This window comes from Ambystoma mexicanum, chromosome 1q (assembly GCF_040938575.1).
Source record: "Ambystoma mexicanum isolate Mex_15411 chromosome 1q, UKY_AmexF1_1, whole genome shotgun sequence".
Taxonomy (NCBI): domain Eukaryota; kingdom Metazoa; phylum Chordata; class Amphibia; order Caudata; family Ambystomatidae; genus Ambystoma; species Ambystoma mexicanum.
The window spans coordinates 472,647,815-472,670,874 of record NC_090922.1 but is presented as its reverse complement, the minus strand read 5'-3'; the positions used below and the strand labels follow the sequence as shown (position 1 = coordinate 472,670,874).

The 23,060-nt window shown below is 44.5% G+C and overlaps 1 protein-coding gene across 5 annotated transcripts in view; it reads left to right on the top strand.

The window, feature by feature from the left end:
- The first annotated feature begins 374 nt into the window (after positions 1-374).
- LOC138528875 (interferon-inducible GTPase 5-like) overlaps positions 375-23,060 on the top strand; it is an 82,919-nt gene continuing 60,233 nt past the window's right edge. The window contains exons 1-2 of one of the 5 annotated variants that reach the window (XM_069640802.1): positions 375-668; positions 15,337-15,414. The gene's annotated coding sequence lies outside the window, so the exon portion shown is untranslated. Of the gene's footprint in view, positions 669-820; positions 1,164-1,737; positions 1,759-15,336; positions 15,415-23,060 lie in introns of those variants that run through there. The other 4 variants (XM_069640799.1, XM_069640800.1, XM_069640801.1 and 1 more) reach the window with 4 other exon arrangements.

Below are 23,060 nucleotides of genomic sequence, written 5' to 3'. Positions count from 1 at the left end.
ACAACGAGCGTTTTGTGTTTGGACGCTTTAGGCTTTCACGTTTTAAGTGTGAACAGTTGCAACAGGCAAAGTGCTACTTGTTTTCTTTTTATTATAAAGGGAGCTGTTTGAACTGGTGCCAGTGACACCTCCCTGGCATCCACTTGGCAGCTAGGATGGTTTCCCCATTAATTTCTGGCATTAGAGAGGGACAGAACTTTCAGGAGATGATTGACTCTGGCTCAGCCCTAACGACCTTGCCAAGAGGAAGTTCATGGGGGAAATCGGAACATTTCTAGCCTTGTCTGAGGTCACTGCCGGGGCAAACGGATGAGTCTCGGCAACGAGAAAGAGGGCTCGAAGTTCAGGGAGAATAACCTGTTTGTCTTGCCAAGAAGAAAAGGGCGTGGAAATAGTTGGCCATTAATCAGGCGCAGACGCCCAGCGCGGAAAACCGTACGCTTCGTATCAAAGAACCAGTTTACCAGAAAACGTCGCACGTTTCCTGGAAACAGAAAAGTGAAAGTGAAATTCAAGAATCTATTTCAAAACAGTAATTCACAAGCTCCACCTCACATTTCCGTTGATGACGCAAGGATACCAGACGGGCAGATATAACTAAGAAGCTACGTGCCTCCTAAAATCACACCCACGGTGCCTTCACCTACAGAAAACGCTTAAAAACTCAGGTGAGTGTAAATGACGCTGCCGTTTAGTTTGCGAAACACAACGTTTTCAAGTTGTCGCATGCCAGGCGTAAATCCCTAACCCAGTGCTGCTTTTTGTATTTATTTCTGGAAAGCAGAAGAAACAGCAGTGGCGAAGAAAAAAAAAAAAATAACTGGATAACTTCGTCTCTGACCTGCCACGCTTTGAGAGTTCTGCAAATACCCATACAGGCCTACTGCTCAAATCATCCTGGAAATGTCTATATATATAAACCGAGCAATTCCAATGCTGTGTACCAGCGCCACCCGTACCATAGAACCAGTGTAAGCGAAAAACCATGCTTTCCGAACCTGTAACCGGAGAGATGGCTCTGCTCTATAAACTCTGAGCAAAAACGAAGTTTATCATATTTATACGAAGCAGATCTGTGAATCTGGGACATAGCAAGTCTTCCATCACTGAGCAAGTGACAGCAGCATGGCTGCCACGCCTCTGATTTGGTGATTGCACCCACTGTGCGTGTATATATTTAACTTTAAAGCTGTTTTCCAAGTTTACTGTCGAATACATGTATACGTTTTGGGAATGCATTAATAACGCCAGTACCACGGTATTTCTAATAGTGCTCCCATTTTCGAGACCTAATTGCCAATATATGTCAGTAACTCCAAGATATTTACATGAAGCATATTAACATTTTAGCCTTGATGCCTTGATGTCCCTGCCTGATAGTCATCCCAGCTCGACTTAGGCTAGTCCATTTGAAAATTAGTTGTTTATAATTGAAAATTGTTCGTTTATAATTGATCGACTGGTACGTTTGACCGAATTCGGCCAGTACCAATCGATCAATTATAATACATACCGATCATGTGGAGCGGGAGTTGCAGGGGTGTCCCCCGCTGCCCATGTTCAGTATTTTTGGCCTTGGGGGGGGGGGGGGGGGGTGCAGGGGTGTGCCCTGCTTCCTCAACATGGGAGGCGGAAGACCGAAAAAAAAGAAAGAAAAGGGGACCCTGCAGTATCACCCTGCAGCATCGGATCCGACGTGCGCTAGAGGGACGGATCTGTCGCTGCAGGGGGGCAGAACACGTGGAGGTGAGCAAACAGGTAAGTAGGGGAGGCGGCTGCATTTCGCTTTCATATTTATTGGGGTTGTTTGTTCGTCTGATAATTGTTCTAATGCAAGCAGATTTATTGCGGACAGTGCTCTGCGAACAATTATCATATGAACAAATAACCCCAATCCTTACTATGCACTTCATTTCCTCTTTAAATATGGTTGGGCTGTGACTTTCATATTGTATCTGTTTATTTATTTGTGTTCATTCATGCAGCTAACCTTTACATTTTACAGACACACGCATCTCACTGTCTCAGTTCAGCAGTCCACAAAAATGCTTTATTGTTGCTTATTTTATGTCTTGGGTACAAATAACTTCTGGTGACATTAAAAATATTAGTACACAATTGCTAATCAAATATGTTTGCTAATCAAACATTTTTTAATTAGCAAACTCTGCTAATCCATTTTTGAAAACTAATTTATGCCTTGGAATTATGCTCAGGGCATTTGTGCGGTTTGCTTCCTGACTTTTGTTATGAGCCATGTTTCCCAACTGTTATTGTCTAGAAATTGGATACAAAGTCAGGGGCACATGCAGTCAGTGACAGGCATTGAAAACAAGCGTTGACGATGCTAACAGCTTGGGCTGTTGAGTAGTCATGGCAAAGGCACTTGCTAGGCACTGCCATTGTGGTATTAACTGTCCATTGACTGTAGCAGGTGCCAACATAGTGTGAGTAACTAGGCATCTAATAACAGTGCCTGGCAAATGCCTAATATTTGTACTCAAGCAAAACTCTTGGCTTTGCCAATGCTCGTTTTTAACAGGACACTGGTGAAGCACGTGCAGAGTGCTTATAAGTCGAGTGGCTGAAGGCAAACCTGGTTGACATTTGTATTACACCAGTAGCGGGTTTACAACTCTAATTGAGTCATTAGCTCTCAGAAGAGTGCTTTGAAAAAACCCTGGCAGGCACTTGAGTGCAATATTTGATGGTAAGGCTTGATTAAAGTGAGCTGAAAGTGTTCCCACGAGGATGAGTTTTGGGCAGGGAGGGGCAAGAACTGGATGGGAAGGGCCATAGGGATAACCCTGGCCATGGGCAGTCAATGGGTGGGCAAATAACCAAACATCTACAAGCTGTGTGTCCCTCCTCATATGCCATTTCTCCCTATCTGTACTCTAATGCAATAGCTTTGGCTTAAAGGCCAAACAAAAAATGGAACTGTTGACGAACCTCTGGGACGTCTGCTAAGATTACCGAAACTCTCTTGTAATCAGAAAGATAGCGCTCTTAAGTCTCCATCATGTTGTGGGTTGGGTCCTCATTTTTGATTTTGGTGCACTTTGGTTGTGCAGTCACTAAAATATGTCTGAAAACATTGCCACAGAGAAGAGAAAGGGTAAAGGTATTTTAAGAAGCTCAACACAGAGCTGTGCCTAGGCTTTCATGTGAGGAAGGGCTAACTCCAGACCCTGAGGGCCGGAAACATACCGAATTTCCAGGATATCCCTCTTTAATACGTATGAGATAAATTTGCATACGCTCATTCCAAATGTATACACATTTATTTCATGAATATTAATAAGAGATTAATAAGAGAGATCCTTAAAACCCATCGGGTTTGCTGCCCTCGAGGCCTGGAGTTGGATGCACCTGGCAAAGTGATCTTACTTTGTAGTGTCATCTCCCTGAAGCCCTGGTGCAGGCATGCCCTGCACCGCTGTGCCCCTCCTTTCACCGCATCACCTCAGAAACACGGGATGCTTAGTTTTGAAAAGGTGCCCAGTCGCCCTGTGCTATGAAGCAGAACCTGCTCCAGTTTTTTTTATTTATGCTGTCTCCCTACTTCACCCAAGGATGCTGCAGAGTGGCCTGGTTCCGGCAGAGGCACACGTGCTTTCTTTAGGTTGACTCCTTATCAGCTATGCCATCATGCCTCTTACCCAACCTACCTCCTCCCACTAAAACTAATCCCACTCTTCCCCCACATCACCCCTCTCTATCCCATCCTCCACCCCAACTCTCTACTCCACCCCACTGTGCGACCGCTCCACTCGATCCTACTTCACTTTTCTACCCCAACTTCCCACTATCCCAAATCATACCATTCCCCCAAGTCTCGACAACACCTTACGCCTCAACACCTCAAACTACTCCACCCCACCACATATACCCCACCCACAATGCCCCACCTGACTACATCTACTCTACTCCCACCCACGCTACCCCAACTAACCTATCCCCCCAACATCCCTAACCCACCCGACTACTCAACCCCTTTACCTCCACCCACTCTACCCCACTACTCTACCCCACCACACCCCACTCTTCTTCCACCTAATCTACCTGTACCTTAGCCCCACGATTCTAACCCACCTCATGATACCATCACCCCCATATCAACCCACTCTACCCCACTTAGTCATCTCTGCTCTACCCACTCCACTCTACCCTCACCCACTCTACCCCATGTCATCTACCCCACTCTCTCTACCTACCTCACCACTCTACATCTACCCTACCCCACTGTATACTATAATAATTGTTCTTTTATAACACACAGCAAAGATTGGGTATGAGGGCTATCTCCCTGCGACATAGATCTCTTAATCAAGAAAAGGTTATGTCCGTCGCATCCACAGAGTACTGCAAGGCACACCCTTTCCTTAAATATGATTTAGGTTTTGTGAATTTGTACTCTAAGATTGCGTCGGGCATTCTCTCAAGAAATATTTGTGCTCATGATTTTCATTTTATTTGTGAGTTGATTAATCACCCATTTGTGTTGACATGTGTTTCGGCCACCCAGGCCTTTCTCAAAACTGGGCTAAATGTTACTGCACATTCTTATCTTAGCTGCATAAATCATATTCTGTATCAATTACATTCATTACATATATGTACAAATCATTAATTATGTGGACAGAAAATAGAAATTGGCGTTAGGTAGGATTGGTAGGAAGAGAGAGATAGTACCACACATCATTAGTTACACTATTCTTTTCATTATGACTAATTTTAGATTTACAAATATCTGAATTATTTGGTGTATTGATACATTTAATAGTGGCACTCTTATGTTTGTTACATGTAATTATTCCTTGCTAATAATTGTACTGTCAAAAGACCCCAAGTGACTTCCCCAGGTGATTCAATGCATAGGTACTCCAATATGTACATCCTTTGTGACAATTCCCCTTCATTGTGACCTCCATAAACAATATTGCAGACTTTATCAATATCTCTATAGAGACTGCTAATCACCGCCATTATCCTTTCAATTTCCTTGTAATTCCTTATACTTTATGCAGTTCAGAAAGGAGAGTTCCTTCAACTCCTATATCAGGGATAGTTCCCTTGGTCCTGTAAACATTTCCAAGTTCATCTGCCTATTCAATGAAGAGAATCTCTATCTATATATTCCTTGAGTATTTCAGCTAGCAATAAAAGACCCTCTACACCTTGGTTGCTACCAAGGTAGGTCTCCCCTCTCCCATAGTACAAACTCTTTGTTCATATTGCCTTTATTTTCTGGAAAGATCAAACTGCCCAAGTACCTTAAAACTGCCTTATTAGTTCTGTTTGGTTTTAATCCCTCAAAGAGCATAGCAAAGACCCCCTGATAGCAATTGCTTAATTTGTGGGCCAATACCACCATCAGTCCTTAACTGGTTCTCCTCAAGTGAGGCTTTTCAAGTGTCCCACATGCAAAATTGCACTGCGGTCGCCATTTCGGATGGCTTAAATGCCTGTAAACAAGTGGTGAAGTCACACGTTTTACGTGCAACATCATTGCGTCCCCGCGGCCATGTTGTGGTAAAGCTACCCGTGATCTCAAACCGTGCGCTGTCCACTAGTCTTCCTTATTCCTTATAGATACAGATTATATTAAGACCTAAAACTCAGTCTAATGGGTATCCTTACGCCACTGCATTAAACATGATTACTAACCCTCCTTGTTCCTCCAGTGTAAACACCATTCAATTAGTTTGCATTTTGCAACTCCTTGTTCATAAAATTAATGCCCTTACACATGCATTTAAGCAGTAGTAGACTTCATCAGAATTTCTAAGTTATCATATTTTTACAAGTACATAATTAGTGTCCTCCACCTTACAAAAATCGCTCTTTCATTCGTGAAAAGATCATCAGTCATAGAAATGAGCCCATCACGTGGTCTGTATTTAGACCAAATTCAGTGGCTCACATTTTACAAATTGTCCTTGCCTCCATATGTCTCATAAGGCGCTCCTTGTCTCCTCCTCTTTCCCCCAGGGTAATCTTCCTTAAACCAATGAATCTCAAGTCTTTCTTGTTCTGCAGTTGGTGTACAGATTGCCAGTGCTGCGCCAATGGAAATTTGGGATCTTGGCTCCCAATGTTAGCAATGTGCTCTCTGATTCTAATTCTCAGTTCTTGAATTGTGCTCCCTATGCAGATTTTCTTACATACACATATTACAGGATAGATGACATATTTAGATTTGCAATTGATATTTTCTTGGATTTGGATTTTCTGATGATGGGAACTGCTAGCACACAGGGTAGAATTCACTTCCTTTGCTTTTCTGTAGGTCCGTGTATTGAGTCTGCCACATGATCCATATATCGTAAAATCCTAAAAAGTCAATATCATTCGGATTAGAGGTTCCTATAAAGGAAATATCAAAATCTTTGAGATTCTATCTCCTTATTAATGCACCTAATTCATATTTAGTTCCTTTCCATATTAATAACACGTCATGAATGCATCTTGACCAAATTATCACCTTCTCCTGAAACGCCTGGTCTGTATATACAAAAGTGTCCTCAAATAATCCCATGAACAAATTGGGTTTGCTGGTAGTATGTATCATTAAAGATACATTTGCTTTGCTCCAATGTCGCCTGTAGCATCTCCTTTAGCATTTCTACATGCTGATAGTGGGAAGCAGAGCTTTCGCTAAATGTATATTCCAATGTTTTAATTGCCAGGCTATGTGGTATTGATGTGTAAAGTGCCCAAACATCTAATTTGGCCAGGAGGTAGTCTGCTTGCCATGTTGTGTCCTTGATGATATTCAGAACACTTGTAGTGTCCTTTAGATAAGCTGGTAATTTAATGACCAACGGACGGATAATGTCCAAGTACTCAGATATTGTTTCTGTTACCCATCCAATCCCACTCAGGATGGGTCTCGCCTCCGGTCTCCGTTCATATTACTTATGTATTTTAGGGAGAAAATGCATAGTGGGAAGTCCTTCACAGTTAGATATGTTTTCTCTGAGTCCGTTATTATGCCACTTCAGAATCAGTTCTTCTAGGTCCTCTGTCACTTCCTTTCTAGGGTCAAGGAGTGTAAGACCTTGTAACAATTTGGGGTTTCTAAATGGGACATTGCCATTGCAATATAGTCCTGTCTGTTCATGACTACAATGTTCCCACCTTTGTCTGCTTCTTTGATCACACAATGGGTTTGTCTTGGGCCAAGCTTCTCATAGTTTTGAATTCATTCCTTGATAGGTTGTCATTGTATTTGTACTTTCTTGACTTTTGTGTTTCAATTGCTCGATTGACACTTTTCAGAAAGCAGTATTGCTAGATATCAATCATGTTGTCCGTTGGCATTCGTGTAACGTTTATAATGCACTTAATACCTGAGACCAGTTTCTAAGCGTGAGCCCGGAACTCAAACCTGTGTTGCTATTCGTTGTCTTGCTTCAAAGACAAACACGTCGCCCCTGAGCTATCCTCCCTTCCCCCCACTATTCTACCATGTTACTCGAAACCACTCCACTAGTCTACCCCTCTACTCTATCCCACTAGTCTACATCCCACATCAACCCACTCTACTGCCACCCACTCCACTCTCACCCCAATTTACCCATACACACCCTACTTTACCAGACTATTGTTCCCCTACTTCACCACGCTCTACCCCTTTCACCTCTCTATCACCAACCCACTCTATCCTAATTCCACCAGCTCTACTCTGCCCACTTTACCCCACTCTACCACCACTCACTCCCACCACCCACCCTATCTTACATCACTACACCTCCACCTAACCCCACTCCACGCTCCATACCCCACCCACACTACCGCCATTACTGTACCCAACCCTACTACTCAACCCCACCACTTCACCTAACTGCCTAACATCACCCACCCCATTACTTGGCCCACCACTCTTCCCCACCTCACTACACTACCTCACCCTACTATTCTACCCCACCACACTAAACTACCGAACTCCCCTATTATAACTCAGTACCCTACAACTCTACAGGACCCTACAACACTATTCCATAAACCACTACTTTAACCACACCTATTCTATCCCCACTCCTTTCTACCACCAACCACCCACTCTTCCTCACCCCTTCAATCTTCCACATACAACTTGTCTATCCCACTACTCCACTCCTCCTCACCATGCTATAGTGCCATCCATTCTTCTCCCAAGACTCTACCCCATTGCTAAACTCTTTCCCATTACTCAACACTGCCACACTAACTTACCCTACACCACTACTCTACACCCCACCACTTCTCTACCCCTCCCACACTTTTCCATTCACCCCACCCATTCTACACCACTGCTCTACCCCACCACATCCCTCTCTACTGTCACCCACGCTAACCTCACCCCTTTCTACACTCACATACTCTACCTCACTGACTAACCTTGCTCCTTACTTTGCAACACTTTACCACCACCCACCCACTCTACCCTTATCCCACCAGCTCTACCCCATCAACCTACTCTCAAACACTCTACCCCCTCTCCTACCCCGCTTTGCCACACGCACACACTAACCTACTCTAACCTCACCCTACTTCATCCCACTCTAACCCACCTTATCTTCACTACCCACTCTACCCTCGACTCATTACTCTACCAATCCCCTCCACCGCACCACTCTACTCATCACATCTGCCACATATTACCCTACTCTACTGTATTCAATCTACCAACACTACTCTACCTCACCCATTACTCCCACTGCAATATCTGACCCCACTACTCTACCCCATCCCACCATTCCATCCCATTAAACTAACCTGCCATACCCCACTACTCTACGCCCTACCCTCTTACTCTACCCCACTCCACTACTCTCCTTGATCTACCACATTACTGCACCCTAAAACCCTACACTAGTACACCACCCAACTATATACACCACCCAACCTGTATATCCACCCACTCTGCCCTCATCTCCCCACTTTTTCCAACCCATTCTACCCCACTACTTTACCTCCCAAATCACCCACTCTACTGCAACTCACTCTACCTTCACCCCACATCATCGCTTCACACCCTTCTTCACCAGATGCTATCATTGTCCCCCACTTCACCTCTTTCTACTCCTTTCACCCCTCTATCATGACCCAACCTAGTCTACTCTAACTGCACAAGCTGAACCCTCACCCATCATACCCCACGACTCTACCTCCCACTTTACAGCCACCCCACTCTTTCTCCATCCCACTCTGCCATCACCCCACCTACTCTTATCACATCCATCCTATCTCACTGCAATCTACCCCAGACCATCTACTCCACCCACATTGACCCCACCTGACCCCATTCTTCCTCTACCATACCCAACCTACACTCACCTTCTCTACCCTACCGCTGTAATCTACCACACTACTCTACCCCACCACTCCACCAAGCTGCCCCACATCACTCCACTCTATCCCCACCCACTGTACTCTACCCACCCCATTACTACTCTACCCACCAGTCTACCCCATCCCAGCACCCAACTGCACTACCTCACCATACTAATCTACCCATCCCCACTATTATACCCCACTCCTCTACTACTATACAGCACCCCACAGCACTCTACAACACCCACTCTACTCCTACCCCGTTCTACCACCACCTATCCACTCTAGCCCAGCCTCACTACTGTATCCCACCCCTATTACTCTACCTTACCCCACCTACCTTCCCCACGACACCACTACTTCTCACTACTCTACTCCACCCCACCTCAAATTACTGTCTCCCCCTTTCCCCTAACTCTACTCCATTACTCCACCCTATCCCATCACCTAACACCACCACACCCTCTCCATATTGTTTTGTCCTCTCTTTCAGTTTGTTTTTGGTCTTTTCTGTTCTCTCCCCAGACCTACCTGCTCCAGATTCCAAGCCCTCTCCATTTTGTTATGTCCTCTATTTCTGTTTATCCTCTGTTCATTTCTGTTCTTTCTGATCTAACTGTATAGGCTAGCCTTATGCTCCCTGTGGCGCCCAGAGATAGGCACGATGCAACATCTGTGTCGTGCTGGGCTCTGCTCCCTGAGATGCATTGCTGGGGGTAGGAAATGTACCCCACTTAGATGGATTGTTGGGGGTAGGAAATGTACCACACTTAGATGAATTGGTGGGGGTAGGAAATGTACCAACACTTGGATGGACTATTGGGGTTAGGAAATGTACTACACTTGGATGAATTGCTGGGGGTAGGAAATGTACCAACACTTGGATGGACTATTGGGGTTAGGAAATGTACCACACTTAGATGGATTGCTGGGAACTTTAAGGTGTCACACATAAATGGATGGCTGGGGGCAGGAAATGTATTTCTACTAACTAACCATACAAACAACTCACCATTCTGTATACTCACCCGCAAAGTCTGAAATAAACACAACCATACCTCTACCTCACCACAAACTGCATGCACTTCACAGCACCCAAGATGAAACCAAACCATACACAACCAGACCTCGACACCACATGATGGCTAGCAACCAAAAACGCTCAGTAACCGGTTTCTCTGAAATGAAGCTGCCAACAGCACACCAAAGGAGTGCCCCGTGAGTGAACCGCTGGCCTTGAGGATATTATTGTAGATCACAGCCCGAAGGACTCTCTTGAACACCCCGTCCCCTGCTCTCCCGAAACATACTTAAACTCATGGGCGTGCGCACCTGCGCGTTTAAGGGTGTGCCTTAAACTGTTTTGTTGTGGCTGAGGCTGAGTGAAACCACTGGCGTTTATTGTGTTTTTTTTCTTTTTTTTTTTTTTTTTTTTTTTTACAGGTAAAACATTTTTACTCACTTAAAGCATTGGAGTTATGTTGTTTTTACTACATACAAAATTATTTTACTTCCAACTTTAAAAAATAGGGAGTAATATACTCCCACATCAAAATCGTATCTGGAGCACTGATTACACAGGCAAAACTAAAGTGGAGAACTAAGCAATTTGGTAAACTCCAACAAACTTAAGATGTTCAGTCAGTCCTCATTAATCGCTTTTTTAAAGCTTGAAGGCCGTTCAAAGGGTGCAGTCTGTTGACTTGTGGCTCTCATTCTTTAAACAAAAGGTATCCTGAAAATAGGTTCTTGCAGAACAGGGCTCAACAATTCTGTGACTTGGGCTCTACTAGTATCTTACTTGTGCTGTCCTTATTCACACTGAGCCTTGCTTATTAGGTCAGGGATTTTTTTCTTTTAAAAAAAAATGATTTTTATGAACTTTTACAACAACCAATCAACAAATAACAAACCCAACAGTGCGTAACATGTAACGTCAAGCATCATATACAATATTGTGAAATGTCCACTGCCTCCCCATTACCCTCCCCCCTAACTCGAGCCTACTCCACTTTGCCATCTGCCAGTATTTCCTCTAGGGGTACCTACCCCTCTGTATTCTCGAAGGAATCATGTTCGCTTAAGCAGGCCTGGGTGGACCCAGACAGTGTGGCCACTAAGTGTCTCCAGGTCATCAGAGATTCCGCTTCCTCACCCCCCCCCCCCGTATTGGGCGCCTCATTCCATACCGCCGTTTCCGCTTCTGCCCATTTCTGGAGATCGTACCACTAAACCTCTACCTTTGGTCTATTGTTTGCTTTCCAACCCATGGCTATTCTGCGCTTGGCAAGTATATAGGCCAAGTCCTTGAGTTTACTCACGTGTTTCAGTTTGTGCGGTCTAGAAAACCCTCCTACCATGCATGCCCACACAGATTCCACATCTAGCGTGATCCCTTTATCGGTTAAGCGGTGGGCTACTTCTCCCCACAATTTTCCAATTTCCGGGCATGCCCAGAACTTGTGTATCATCCCTGCGTTCACTTCCCCACATTTGGGACATGTTTGTATTCCTGTGTTCTTGAATCGAGCGATCCTCTGGGGGGTCATGTACGCTCTCTGTGTAACATATAGCTGGATCTGTTGCAGCCTCGCATTCCTGGACACCTTTCTGCTTTATCTCTGGACCCTCACCCACAATCCGTTGTTCATGGGTCCCCCGGCTTCCTCTTCCCAGTCCCATCTCAGCTGGGTCACCTCCTTTCCTACCCTGGACATCTGCAGTTCATAGATCCGAGAGACCTCGTGCCCACCCTCTGAGATATCATAAATCGTTTCTATGGCCGTGTCGGGTTGGTCTTCCAGCGCTATTTCGGACCATGTCTCTTTCACCCACCGTACCAGTCTGGTGTAAGTAATAAACTGCCCTGTGTGTAGACCTGTTTCTTGCACCAGTACATTAAATTCCATTACCTTCCCATCTTGCCATACATCTCCCAGCGTTGCAATGCCCACCGGTTCCCAGTGCTTACTAATTGTCTTCCTCAGTTGCTCGTCCACTCCGGTCAATGCCACTAGTGGCACTTACGGAGAGCACGTGGGCGGGTTCTCCATGACCTGGCATGCCTTACGCCACATCTTCCATCCCAGTTCTAACATCCTCGTACACCCTTTTAGTTCTGGTTTTGACAGCCACATCCATTCTTTCAAAAAGAACGGGACACATTCAGACCTCAACAATCTGGACTCCGATGTTGAGTCTTCCGAAAAACATTTAGCCACATATTGTAGTTGACTGGCCAAATAATAAACCTCAAAGTTGGGCAATTTTATGCCCCCTTTATCATACATGTTCTGCAGTTTCCACAAGGCTATTCTATTCCTGGTGTTGGGCCATATGAACCCTCTACATATGCTGTGAAGTTTAACAAAGAATCTCTTGGGTATCATATATTCTATATTCCTGAAAAAGTGTAACAACCTCGGCAATACCACCATCTTCAACAATGCCACCCTCCCTACCATGGCCAAAGGGAGCTTAGCCTAGAATCTCATACTATTCTCTATGCTTGCCACTGCCTTCTCTGTGTTATGTTTGTATTCATCCTCTAACGTGTGGTAAATATCAATCCCCAGGTATCTAAAGGTTCTAGTCTCCCAATGTATTTGTAATACTGGTAGGTTTTGTCGCGGAATCCCCTTATATCTCCCCAGGGGGAATATGCATGATTTCTTAGGATTGACAGTAATGCCAGAGAGCTGCGCAAATCGCTCCATAACTTCTAGGATATATTGCAGGTTTTCCTCAGGATACTTCAAGTATAACAGCATATCATCAGCATACATTGATATTAAATGTGGCCCTCCTTTTGTGTAGATCCCCAACTCTGTAGATCCCCAACTCCTCATATTGTTGCCTCAGATATATCGCTGAGTGTTCCAGTGCTAGGATAAACAGCATCGGGGACCAAGGGCATCCCTTTCTGGTGCCCCTACAAAGTTGCTACCTCTCTGAGATGATCGCACCCGTTGACTCTAGTGGCTTACTGTACAGTAGTTTCACCCACTTCAGATACCCGGGCCCAATTCCATATTCTTTTAGGGCTGCCATCAGCCAAGGCCATTTGACAGAATCGAAGGCCTTCACCGCGTCTAATGAGACAATTGCAACTTTGTGCTAGTCCCTTTCTGTTTGCTCTATGACATGGTGGAGCCTTCTGAGATTGTCAGATATGCTTCTGTGCGGAACATATCTGGTCTGGTCAGGATGTATGAGTTTGTGAATAACTTGTCTCAGTCTATTTGCCAGCACAGCTGTGAGTATCTTGCTATCCTGGTTCAGCATGGATAGCAGTCTATACGACCTGCAGTCCGTGCTCGGCTTGACAGGTTTGAGAAGCAGGATATAATTGCCTCTCTCAGGGATTCCGGCAGTATCCCCATTTCTAACGATTTGTTCAGCATTGCCAATAACGGGGGGAGCACTTCCGTTTTACATGTTTTATAGAACTCACTGGGGAGTCCGTCCGCATCCAGGGCCTTGCTAGTGGGTAATAGCTTAATCACTGCTTCTAGTTCCTCCACCATAATTGGGGCCTCTAGGTTCTCCCTCTCTTCAGTTCCCAGTTTAGGCAAGCCAATGTCCTCCAGTGTTTCGACCATCTCTCTCCATTCCCCCTCATCCATGTCTCCATACAATTTTAGTTAGAACTCAAGGAACCTACCGTTCACGCCCTCTTGGATGTCAAGTATTCGTCCAATCTCCTCCTTTATTGCTCTGATCATTAATTTTATTTATTTTTATTTAACATTTATAAAGCGCTCACACAGCCCACAGGCATCGAGGCGCTGTTACAGGAATTGTTTGTGTTTCTTAGTTGTGTTGTTTTTTTTGTCTTAGTTACGTATTTATAACGCGCTTAAACACCCAGAGGTTTCTAAGCGCGGACCCGGGGATCGAACCTGTTGTTGCTTCGTGTCGTCTTGCTTCCAAGACGCGCACGCTGCCGCTGAGCTATCCTCCCGGGACATCATCATTGATCTGGGTGTCTCTTTTTTTATACAACCATGTTAGCAACCTCCCTGGTTTGTCCACACAGCATGCTGCCTCTCTATGTATTTCTTGTAGTTCAAGTTGCATAATCTCTCCCAGTGCCCCCCACACTCCTGCTGCAATTGACTTATGGTTTCGGCTTCTTCAGGGAAGTTCTCTCCACTTTGCATAATTGCCTCTAATTTTGCTTCTGCCTCTTGCAACTCCTGCGTTATACCTCCTTGCAGGCCTTTGGATTTAGATATCGTTGCTCCCCTCACCACCACTTTAAATGCCTCCCATAGAGTACCAGCCGATTCTACGCTTCCAGTGTTCTTTTAGAAATATTCTTCAATTTATTTTCTCAAGTCCCTCTGAACACTGTGACTTTCAATGCTTCGGCTCTGAGCCGCCACGTTGGGATCCAGCTCTAGGAGGCAAGTATTGCCATGTTAGGATCAGGGTGAGTGGTCTGAGAGGACCCTTTCTTTGTATTCCGTCCGCACTAGCTCCCCCGTCAGCACTGGAGTGGCAAACATATAGTCTAGCTGTGTATGCAAGTTTTGTGGGGCCGAGTAATGGGAGTACCGTCTTTCATGTGGGTGGTGCAGTCTCCATACATCCTCGAGCTGAAAGTCTCCCAACAGGGTCCTCAAGGTTTTGGGTGCGGGGGTAGGCCTATCTAGCTTCCTGTCTGATCTGTCCACCCTGGGATCCAGCGTGCAATTAAGGTCTCCTCCCCATATAACTGCACCCCTGAGGTACGGGCTAACCTTGCTAGTTGAGGTCTTGAAATAGGCCACAGTGTCTTGGTTCGGGGCATATGTATTAATGATACACAACGCTCGATTTTCTATCATTGTGGATATTGTTGTGGATATTGTGGATCACAGCATGAAGGACTCTCTTGAACAGTAGTCTTCTCCGTTGGACTTGGTTGGATCATTGTCTCATTGTCTTTACATGGAACTATAGAGACTACTAATTTTGGAACAACTACCTACTATTGTACTAACGTTCCTCCTTTTCATTTTTTCACTTTAGCCCTGCCCCCTGCTCTCCCGAAAGATACTTAAATTGACGGGCGCGCATACTTGCGTGCGCGCACCAGGTGAGTGCCCAGTGAGTGTTGTTTGCTGTTAGCTGGGAGCAGGCGTAACGGGTGAATTCCTCTTATATTTTTCTTTTTTCTCTCGCATTCTGGCGAAACTTCTTTTATTATGTACTTGTTCTGCCTGGTAACTTTGACCGCTGCCTTGAACTAAAGAATAGCAATTGTGAAAGTGGTTAACTGCCTGATTTCGCCTGTGGAGCTAGTGTTTACACCCACAAAGAAATTCTAGGTGAGTTGTTTAAAGTCCGCCGTTATCAAGGGGCTCAGGCAGGTCCAGGTGGGGGTAGCCGCTAGATGCCTTATCTGTTTACATGGTCATCAAAAAGCTGACTGCGTCTCAAAACCTTTGGGTGTAGCAACGCAGGATTCCTTGTATAATGTGTAGTGTGTAATCTGGGTGCTTGTCATCAGGGTGTGGCACATAACTTTCGGGGAACTTGGTGGGGTTTGAGGCATTACTGGTTTAGGTTTTGAATCAGTATGAAGAAGAAAGTGACCAAGAGTCGCAAAGATATATTATCTGCCCCATTGGTGTTCAACCAACAGAAGGGACAGCCTCGAGCGATAGGTGGTAGCATCGATGCGATATGGCATGTTGACGTAAAGGCTCCTGACTCTCTAAGATGCCCAACATCCAATAGAAAGGGAAAATGATGGGAGGGGTGGAATGCTAGAGCTGGATCCAATGGGTGGGGTGTGGGGGGGCTTAACTGGCCTACGCTGGTTAGTGGGAGAGGAAGGAGAGTCTACAACTAGCCCTATAACCCCCCCCACAAGAACCCAAAATGATCCAAAATCCAATATTTTATGCTCTGCTAAGTATGAAAGACTGTTTAATACAAGAACTGAGCCTGCACAAAATCTACCTAAAAGAGCTGAGCATCTTCCTCTCCAAATTAAATACAACCCAAAATGATTGCTTTATGGAGAGTCTGGAAAAAAGAGTTAAGGCATTCCATAAGTCTGCTGGTATGGATACAGTATGAAAGGGCGGTATTGGGGTAAAAGGGGTATTGGTGGACTCAGAGGAGATCTGTGTGGTGCCTTCCGGTGATACGCAGGAGGTTCAGAGAGTGGATGACGGTCAGGTACCTTTTGTAACCGTCGCCTCTAAAAGTTCAAGGAAATGAGAAAAAAGGAAACTGAAGAGTAATTTGGTTCCGGAATTAAGGGCCCCTAAAGTCACATCCTGAAAATATTTGCATAATGTGGCTTTTCAAGACCTCCAGGAGCAGATCTTGGAGAAAGGGGAGAAAAGGAGAAAGGGTAAGGCAGCTGACAGCAGGAATACAATGGGAGTGTGTAGGAATGTTGTGCGGAGGTGGGGCCTGTAGCCCAAGAAGCAATTGGTCAACTTATTGGTCTAACAAAGGTACAAGTCGAGTATGAAATAGCAGACTCTAGATTGGTGTATGTATTGAAACAAAAACAGGGATAGGGTAGTGGTATTATAAAGAAAAAGAATTGGAATGAAACGATAAAACAAACTTACGGTATCTTTAACCATGCCCTATTCCCTCAGATTATGTCTACCAGGGTTCTGAATATTAGTCAACAAGTAAGTAATGAGGGCATTTGAATCCGGGTAGTGAGGACCACTTAACTGGTCCTGTACCTGCAGAGGATTCAGGGACTCTTCCCGGAGGAGACGGCACTTTAGCTGGGGAAATTATGAAGGGAAAAGAGATTGATATAAATCTGAAAAGGGGGAGTGTTCTGTTAGACACTGGAGAGTGGGACGCCCTGTTTGAGGAGGCGGAGAAAAGATCAACAGCTCCGGTACTGTCCGAATTGGAAGTGAGAACTTCCAGAAATATATATCCTGGCTGATAATAATCTTGGGAAACCCACGAAAAAAAGAAGAGGCTTATAGAGTGGAATCTATTTGAGATCCCACACAGAGGAGACTGGAAACCCATGGAATTTTTTGGGGGTACCTGTGAGGGAGAACCTGGTCCTTCTGTCAGCTGAGATGTTTAGTAAGAGGGATGATAATAGAAGTCGGAAGGGAGACAATATGTTGAGGGAGTAGTCAACTAGGCTGCCGGTACCAAGTCTCACTCTGAACTATCTGTTCGATGAAGGTGGACCTGACTTTCTCCACAGAATGGACATATTAGCCCTTTTTGATGAGATACCTGCACTTCGTCTCATCTCATCTGCTGATATCCAATTTGTTAATTTTATACATCCCTCTTGCTATGATACTCTGAGATTGGTAACCCCTTCCCCGTTGGTACAAGACATTCTATTCAAGGAGTCTCCGAACCTACAGAATTAGGGTTATGACATTTCGATTTATAAGAACGAGACGAATGTTCATTTGGAGGCAACGAGGACAGACAATTTTGAAGAAGGGGAAGAACCTAAAAAGGGTGAAAGTAAGGAGCGAGGAGTTTCATCAAATGAGACGCCAAATTGGCAATGGTTGGCATTGTCATTAAGAGATTCTATTGCCCAGCTAAAGACCATGAGTCAGCCATATTAGGACTAGCTCGTTCCTCACTTTGCTGACATTGAACCCTTGTGGTTCTATTAATTTGCTGTGTAATGGAAATGTATGTAACGATTTTAAATTATATGATGTAATTCTTTTCCAAGAGACATGGGCTAAAGGTAGTTTGGTATTTGATGGACATGAGGTAACTAACATCTATGCACGTCAAGGGCCCAAGGGTCGGCCAAAGGGTGGCTTGTCAGTTGGCATAAAACAAGGGCAAAACATTATCAAAAGAGGCGAATGGTGGATCTTGGATATAATTTTAGTAATTGTAATTTAGTAATTTAGTAATTTTAGACCCCAACACCGTCTGTAAGAAAACCCGAAGGGCCCTGCAGAAAAGCAAGGACTGGCTTAGTCTGGGGTTATGGCACCCTGGAAACCCCCACACCTAGACTCAAAGAAGCAGAAGAACTTGGGGCTTCCTAGAGCCCGTATCATTAGGAAGCAGAGTGGTAATTCCTCCGGCACATTGGAACGGTGATGGCTGAGACTCGAAAGCCTGACTATTAACTGAAATTGGGAAAGATGGTTTAAGAGACACTTGTGGAAGAAGGCCCTCCTATGTTGTGTTATTTATTTGGGGGAAGATACTGTTTATATTTAAGTTGGCCCACCCCTGTATACAGTCTTTTATAGAAATCTTGGTCTTGGCATACTTTATAACCAAATATCTAATCTGAGACAGGGCTAATAGTGAAAGCCCTAATCATCACAGGAGCATGGGTAAACATGATGCTCCATGAGCAATTCAAATAGCTGAAGCTTAGACCAAAGCTAAACAATACAAAGACCAAGATCTATGCTTACTGAAGTGTAATGCCAATCCCTCCGAAGGGCACTTTCACGGCGCTAGTGTGTCAGTTCTTGAAAAATGACACTGAATGGATGTGGGAACAGGATTCCACGTTTGAAGCCATACAGCAAGCACTATCAGAGGCCACAATACCGTCTCACTTTGTCCCTGCCAAACCTATGGAAGTAATCGTGGACTTCAGCCTCCACGGATTGGGGGTGGTACTGACTCAAAAGGATGAGAAAGGGGAAGCACAGCCGATTGCATATTCAGAAAGACCACTAATGCTGATGGAGCAAAGGAACTCTCAAATCGAAAAGGAGGCCATTGCCACATTATTGGGTTGTCTCCACTTCCACCTTTGCATGCATTGGCACCCTTTCATTTAGGTGGCAGACCACAACCCACTTCTTCCTCTGTTCACAGGACCTGCACCTCATCCACCGCCATGGAGTGATAAGTGGAAATAAAAAGAAAATGCAAGAATACCATACTTGCTAGAATACAGACCCGGGTGACCAATTTGGCTAATCACATGTCCTGCCACCATAGGCCTGCCACAGCAGAGAAAATGGAACATACCGAGGAAAATATGAGATTACTACTGGAGGGGTCACAGCCCATTGCCCTATCTCTACCGTCAACACAGGAAGACCCGATAGAGTAGCTGGTTCCACAGGTGTCGAAGACAGGGAGCAGGAAAAACATACCCACTGAATATAGGCACTGCACCCATCATGCTTTACTTTACTTTAATAGATTTATAATGCGCACGCATGGACCCGTAGGCTTCAGGGCACAGACAGACAGACAAACAACAAAAAGACAAATACGATCTATGCCAGGAATGTGTTGGAAGGGGTCAAGGAGGTCAAAGACAAAATAAACAGCAGTCTTCAGCTGCTTTTTAAAGATCTCTGTTGACTCAGTGCCTCTTAAGTCCAGCAGCAGGTCATTCCAGGCCCTAGGCGCAAAGGCATACAAGGCTCCCTTTGAGGCCTTCTCGGTCCTACACCTTGGGATCAGCAGGAGATCCTGATTGCTGGACCTCAATGTTCTTTTACTTTTATTTGAAAGTAGACCCTGGAGATACACAGGCATCTTTCTCTGCCTACACTTCTGTGTAATGACCAAGACACAGAACAAAATTCTTGACTCCACCGTAAGCCAATAAAGAGTGCGCCTTGCTTTAGAAACATGATCTCTACGAGAGAGACCTAGTACTACCCTGACAGCTCCATTTTGTGCAACCTGCAGTCTCTTGCAAATAGTTTTAATGATGCCAATTAGAAGGCTAGCGCAATAATCAATCTTGGCTCCCACTGTCGTCCTTGCTATAGTCTCTGCATTAGTCTGGGAAATAAGGGGTCTAAGATGAGCCAATAGTTTGATGTAATAAGCACATGCTGAAGCAACACTATGAAGCAACACTACACACATGAGGCTTCATACTGAGGTATTGGTCCAGAATAACCCCCAACGTTTTAACTTTCTTAAGAGGGCTAATTTGAACAGTTCCAATATGGAAGCATTCATACACTGGGCCCAGTTCCTGTATCATGTTGGGTGAACCAACCACTAACGGCTCCGTTTTTTCTTTATTCAGAGCTAATTTATTCTGCACCATCCAGGTCTCAATCATTGTGTACATTTTGTTTATTTGTGATTCATCTGAATCATGATTGCCCGAGAGGGGGATGATACATTGCATATCGTCCACATCATTCGTAAATAACACCCCCTCATGGGCTAGCATGGCAAAAAAAAGGCACAGTGAAAAGATTGTACAAAAAGGGCGATGTACAGGATCCGTGAGGTACCCCGAAATTAATATCTATGAGTACAGCTTCTGCTTCTTGAGCAAATACACTACTTTCCCGATTATTGAGAAAGGAAGAGATCCATTGGATTGCTCTAGGGGAAAAGTTTGCAACTCCCCCAACCTGGTGTCCAGGATGTGATGTTCGACCAGGTCGAAGGCTTCTGTCAAGTTCAACAACATTAGCACAGAGGCTTCATTTTTATCCACGCGATTCAGGAGCCTGGATTTAAGCTCTAGGAATGCCGTCTCTGTACCAAAGCCAACCCTAAAACCCAACTGAAAATCATTTAGAATGTGATGTTCTTTAAAATGCCCTTGGGTTCAGCGCGCTATATAAGTAAATAAAACAAACAAAACAAAAATGGGCCACTATTTGTCTGTATGCCACCTGCTCCCGAATTTTCAGGAGAAACAGGGTATTTGTAATTGGCCTGAAGTTTTTAGGTATTTCAGTAGGTAATAATGGCTTTTTTAAGATGGGAGTAACCCAAGCCTTTTTCAAGTCCTGAGGAACAACCCCCTTATTCAGAGAAGCATTAATTCATTTGCAAATTGACATCAGTAAGTTAGGAGAGTATGTTTTAATAATCATAGCTGCCGAGGAATCATTTTTACATTTGGTAGCCTTTAACTGTTTAATAATTAATTCCAATTCAGCAAGGGATATGGTAGTAAAGTTGAAAAGAGGAATAGATGGGCATCCCTCAAAGACCCAGTCAGGGCTCTGAGTGACTTCTCCAACTCGTTTGTCTTGTTTCTTAACAATATCCGCCCGAATGTTATTAAGCTTGTCTTGCATGGCCTGTTGGATTGCTGTGCTAAAATCGACATACAAGCTTTGATGAATGGGCACCCATAACTGTCGGTGTTCGCCGAAAACCTTGTGCTGTGAGACAGTCGACTGGTGATGCACCACTCCCTGCGGCTAAAGGCAGTCTAGCTGGCCCATGTGGGGCACCAAGACATCTAATGCGTGTGATTCATCCCGGAGAGGGCCTATTTGACAGAGCCAATGTGTCAATTCTTGAAAAATTACACTGAATAAACGCGGGAACAGGATTGACAGTCCATGTTTTAAGCCATCTAGGAAGAGCTATCAAAGGCCACAGTGCTGTTTCAGAGAGATCCCTGGTAGAAAAAGAAGTTCAGGAATCTCTCGCTTGTCAGGTGACAGGGCCAATTAAACCTCCAGCACCGCTGCAATCAGACCCCTTAAGCGAAAAACCATCAGAAGTAGAAAATGCTGACTTTTGCATCTTTCCCACACCTCCTATCACTGATGGACAGATAGTTGAGGCATTCAATAGTGGAGGTGGTAGAGGCCCTCATCACGAACCAAATGATGCATAAGATGGATAGGATCCTGGCTATCCATGATTTCCCCAATGTCATCAAGACAGACAAGAGACTTCCTTTTCAAGGAAAGGAAGGGCATGGTTACCTCCAAGAACTGGAAATCCAACATTGCATGATCATGCCATAGTGGCCACAAGCCAATTGACTGCAAATCGCCCCTCAACATGAAAAAGTACCCAAATATGCAATATATCTCTATGAGAATACCTGCAGACCCTTCACTCTTCCACATGGTCCTTTCCTCTGGCTGTGCTGCTAGGAAGGACCGTGGAGGTGTGTATACCAGACGAAGCCAGAGTAGGGTGAAACGCGTCGTTCTTTCTTTGCATCAAAGACTGCTGTTGTCTTCCTTGTCCATGTATTTTAACTAATAAAGGACACTTTAATTGCACGGTACACCAAGACTGCCTCTGGATTATTTGGAGAAATTCAGCTTTCCGTTGGGAATACAGCCGGTGTGCCGATGTGACTCGGATTGGTTTCCAATCCACCTTTTCTGTTATATATATATATATATATAATGTGTGTAATATTCAATTTTAGCCAAGTCACACATTTCACAATGCCACCTAGTAACCATCGCTGGAAGTACACCTCCAGTTCAGAGCCACATCAGCAAGGTATTGTGCGTATGCAAATTAGCTCAAAAGCAAGCTTTCAGAAAATTGCCTTTGGCTCACAGGGCATTGCAAGTTTATACATAGCTTAATCAGCCCAAGAAAAAAAAAAAAAAATATATATATATATATATATATATATATCCAGTAGAGTAATGACTTAAACTGATGATTCCTCTATTGACCAACAATTGTATTTTCCCTACAACATTTCAGTGTCCACCTTCCGCAGGTAGCGTAAAATGTCTTTCCCAGTGGCTGCTCAGTTCACTCAAGTCACAGTGCTGCATTTTACAAAAAGCAAGATCAACAAAGCTTCTGTTTGAAATGTGGAATAAATGAAGTCTTGAGAACATGCCTGGTTTGCTAGCTCAGCTGGTGTTGTCACTGATGTTCAGTCCACCAGGAAGCAATGATTTTAAACAGCATATCTCTGGAGTCCAAAAGTTATGTTCTAAACAGATGCTCCAGAGGGAAAATCCTCATATCTGACAAGGAGTGGTCAGAATGTTAAAATTATTTGCTACAGGCTGGTCAGCTGCCTGTTTAATGATGGGGGATTT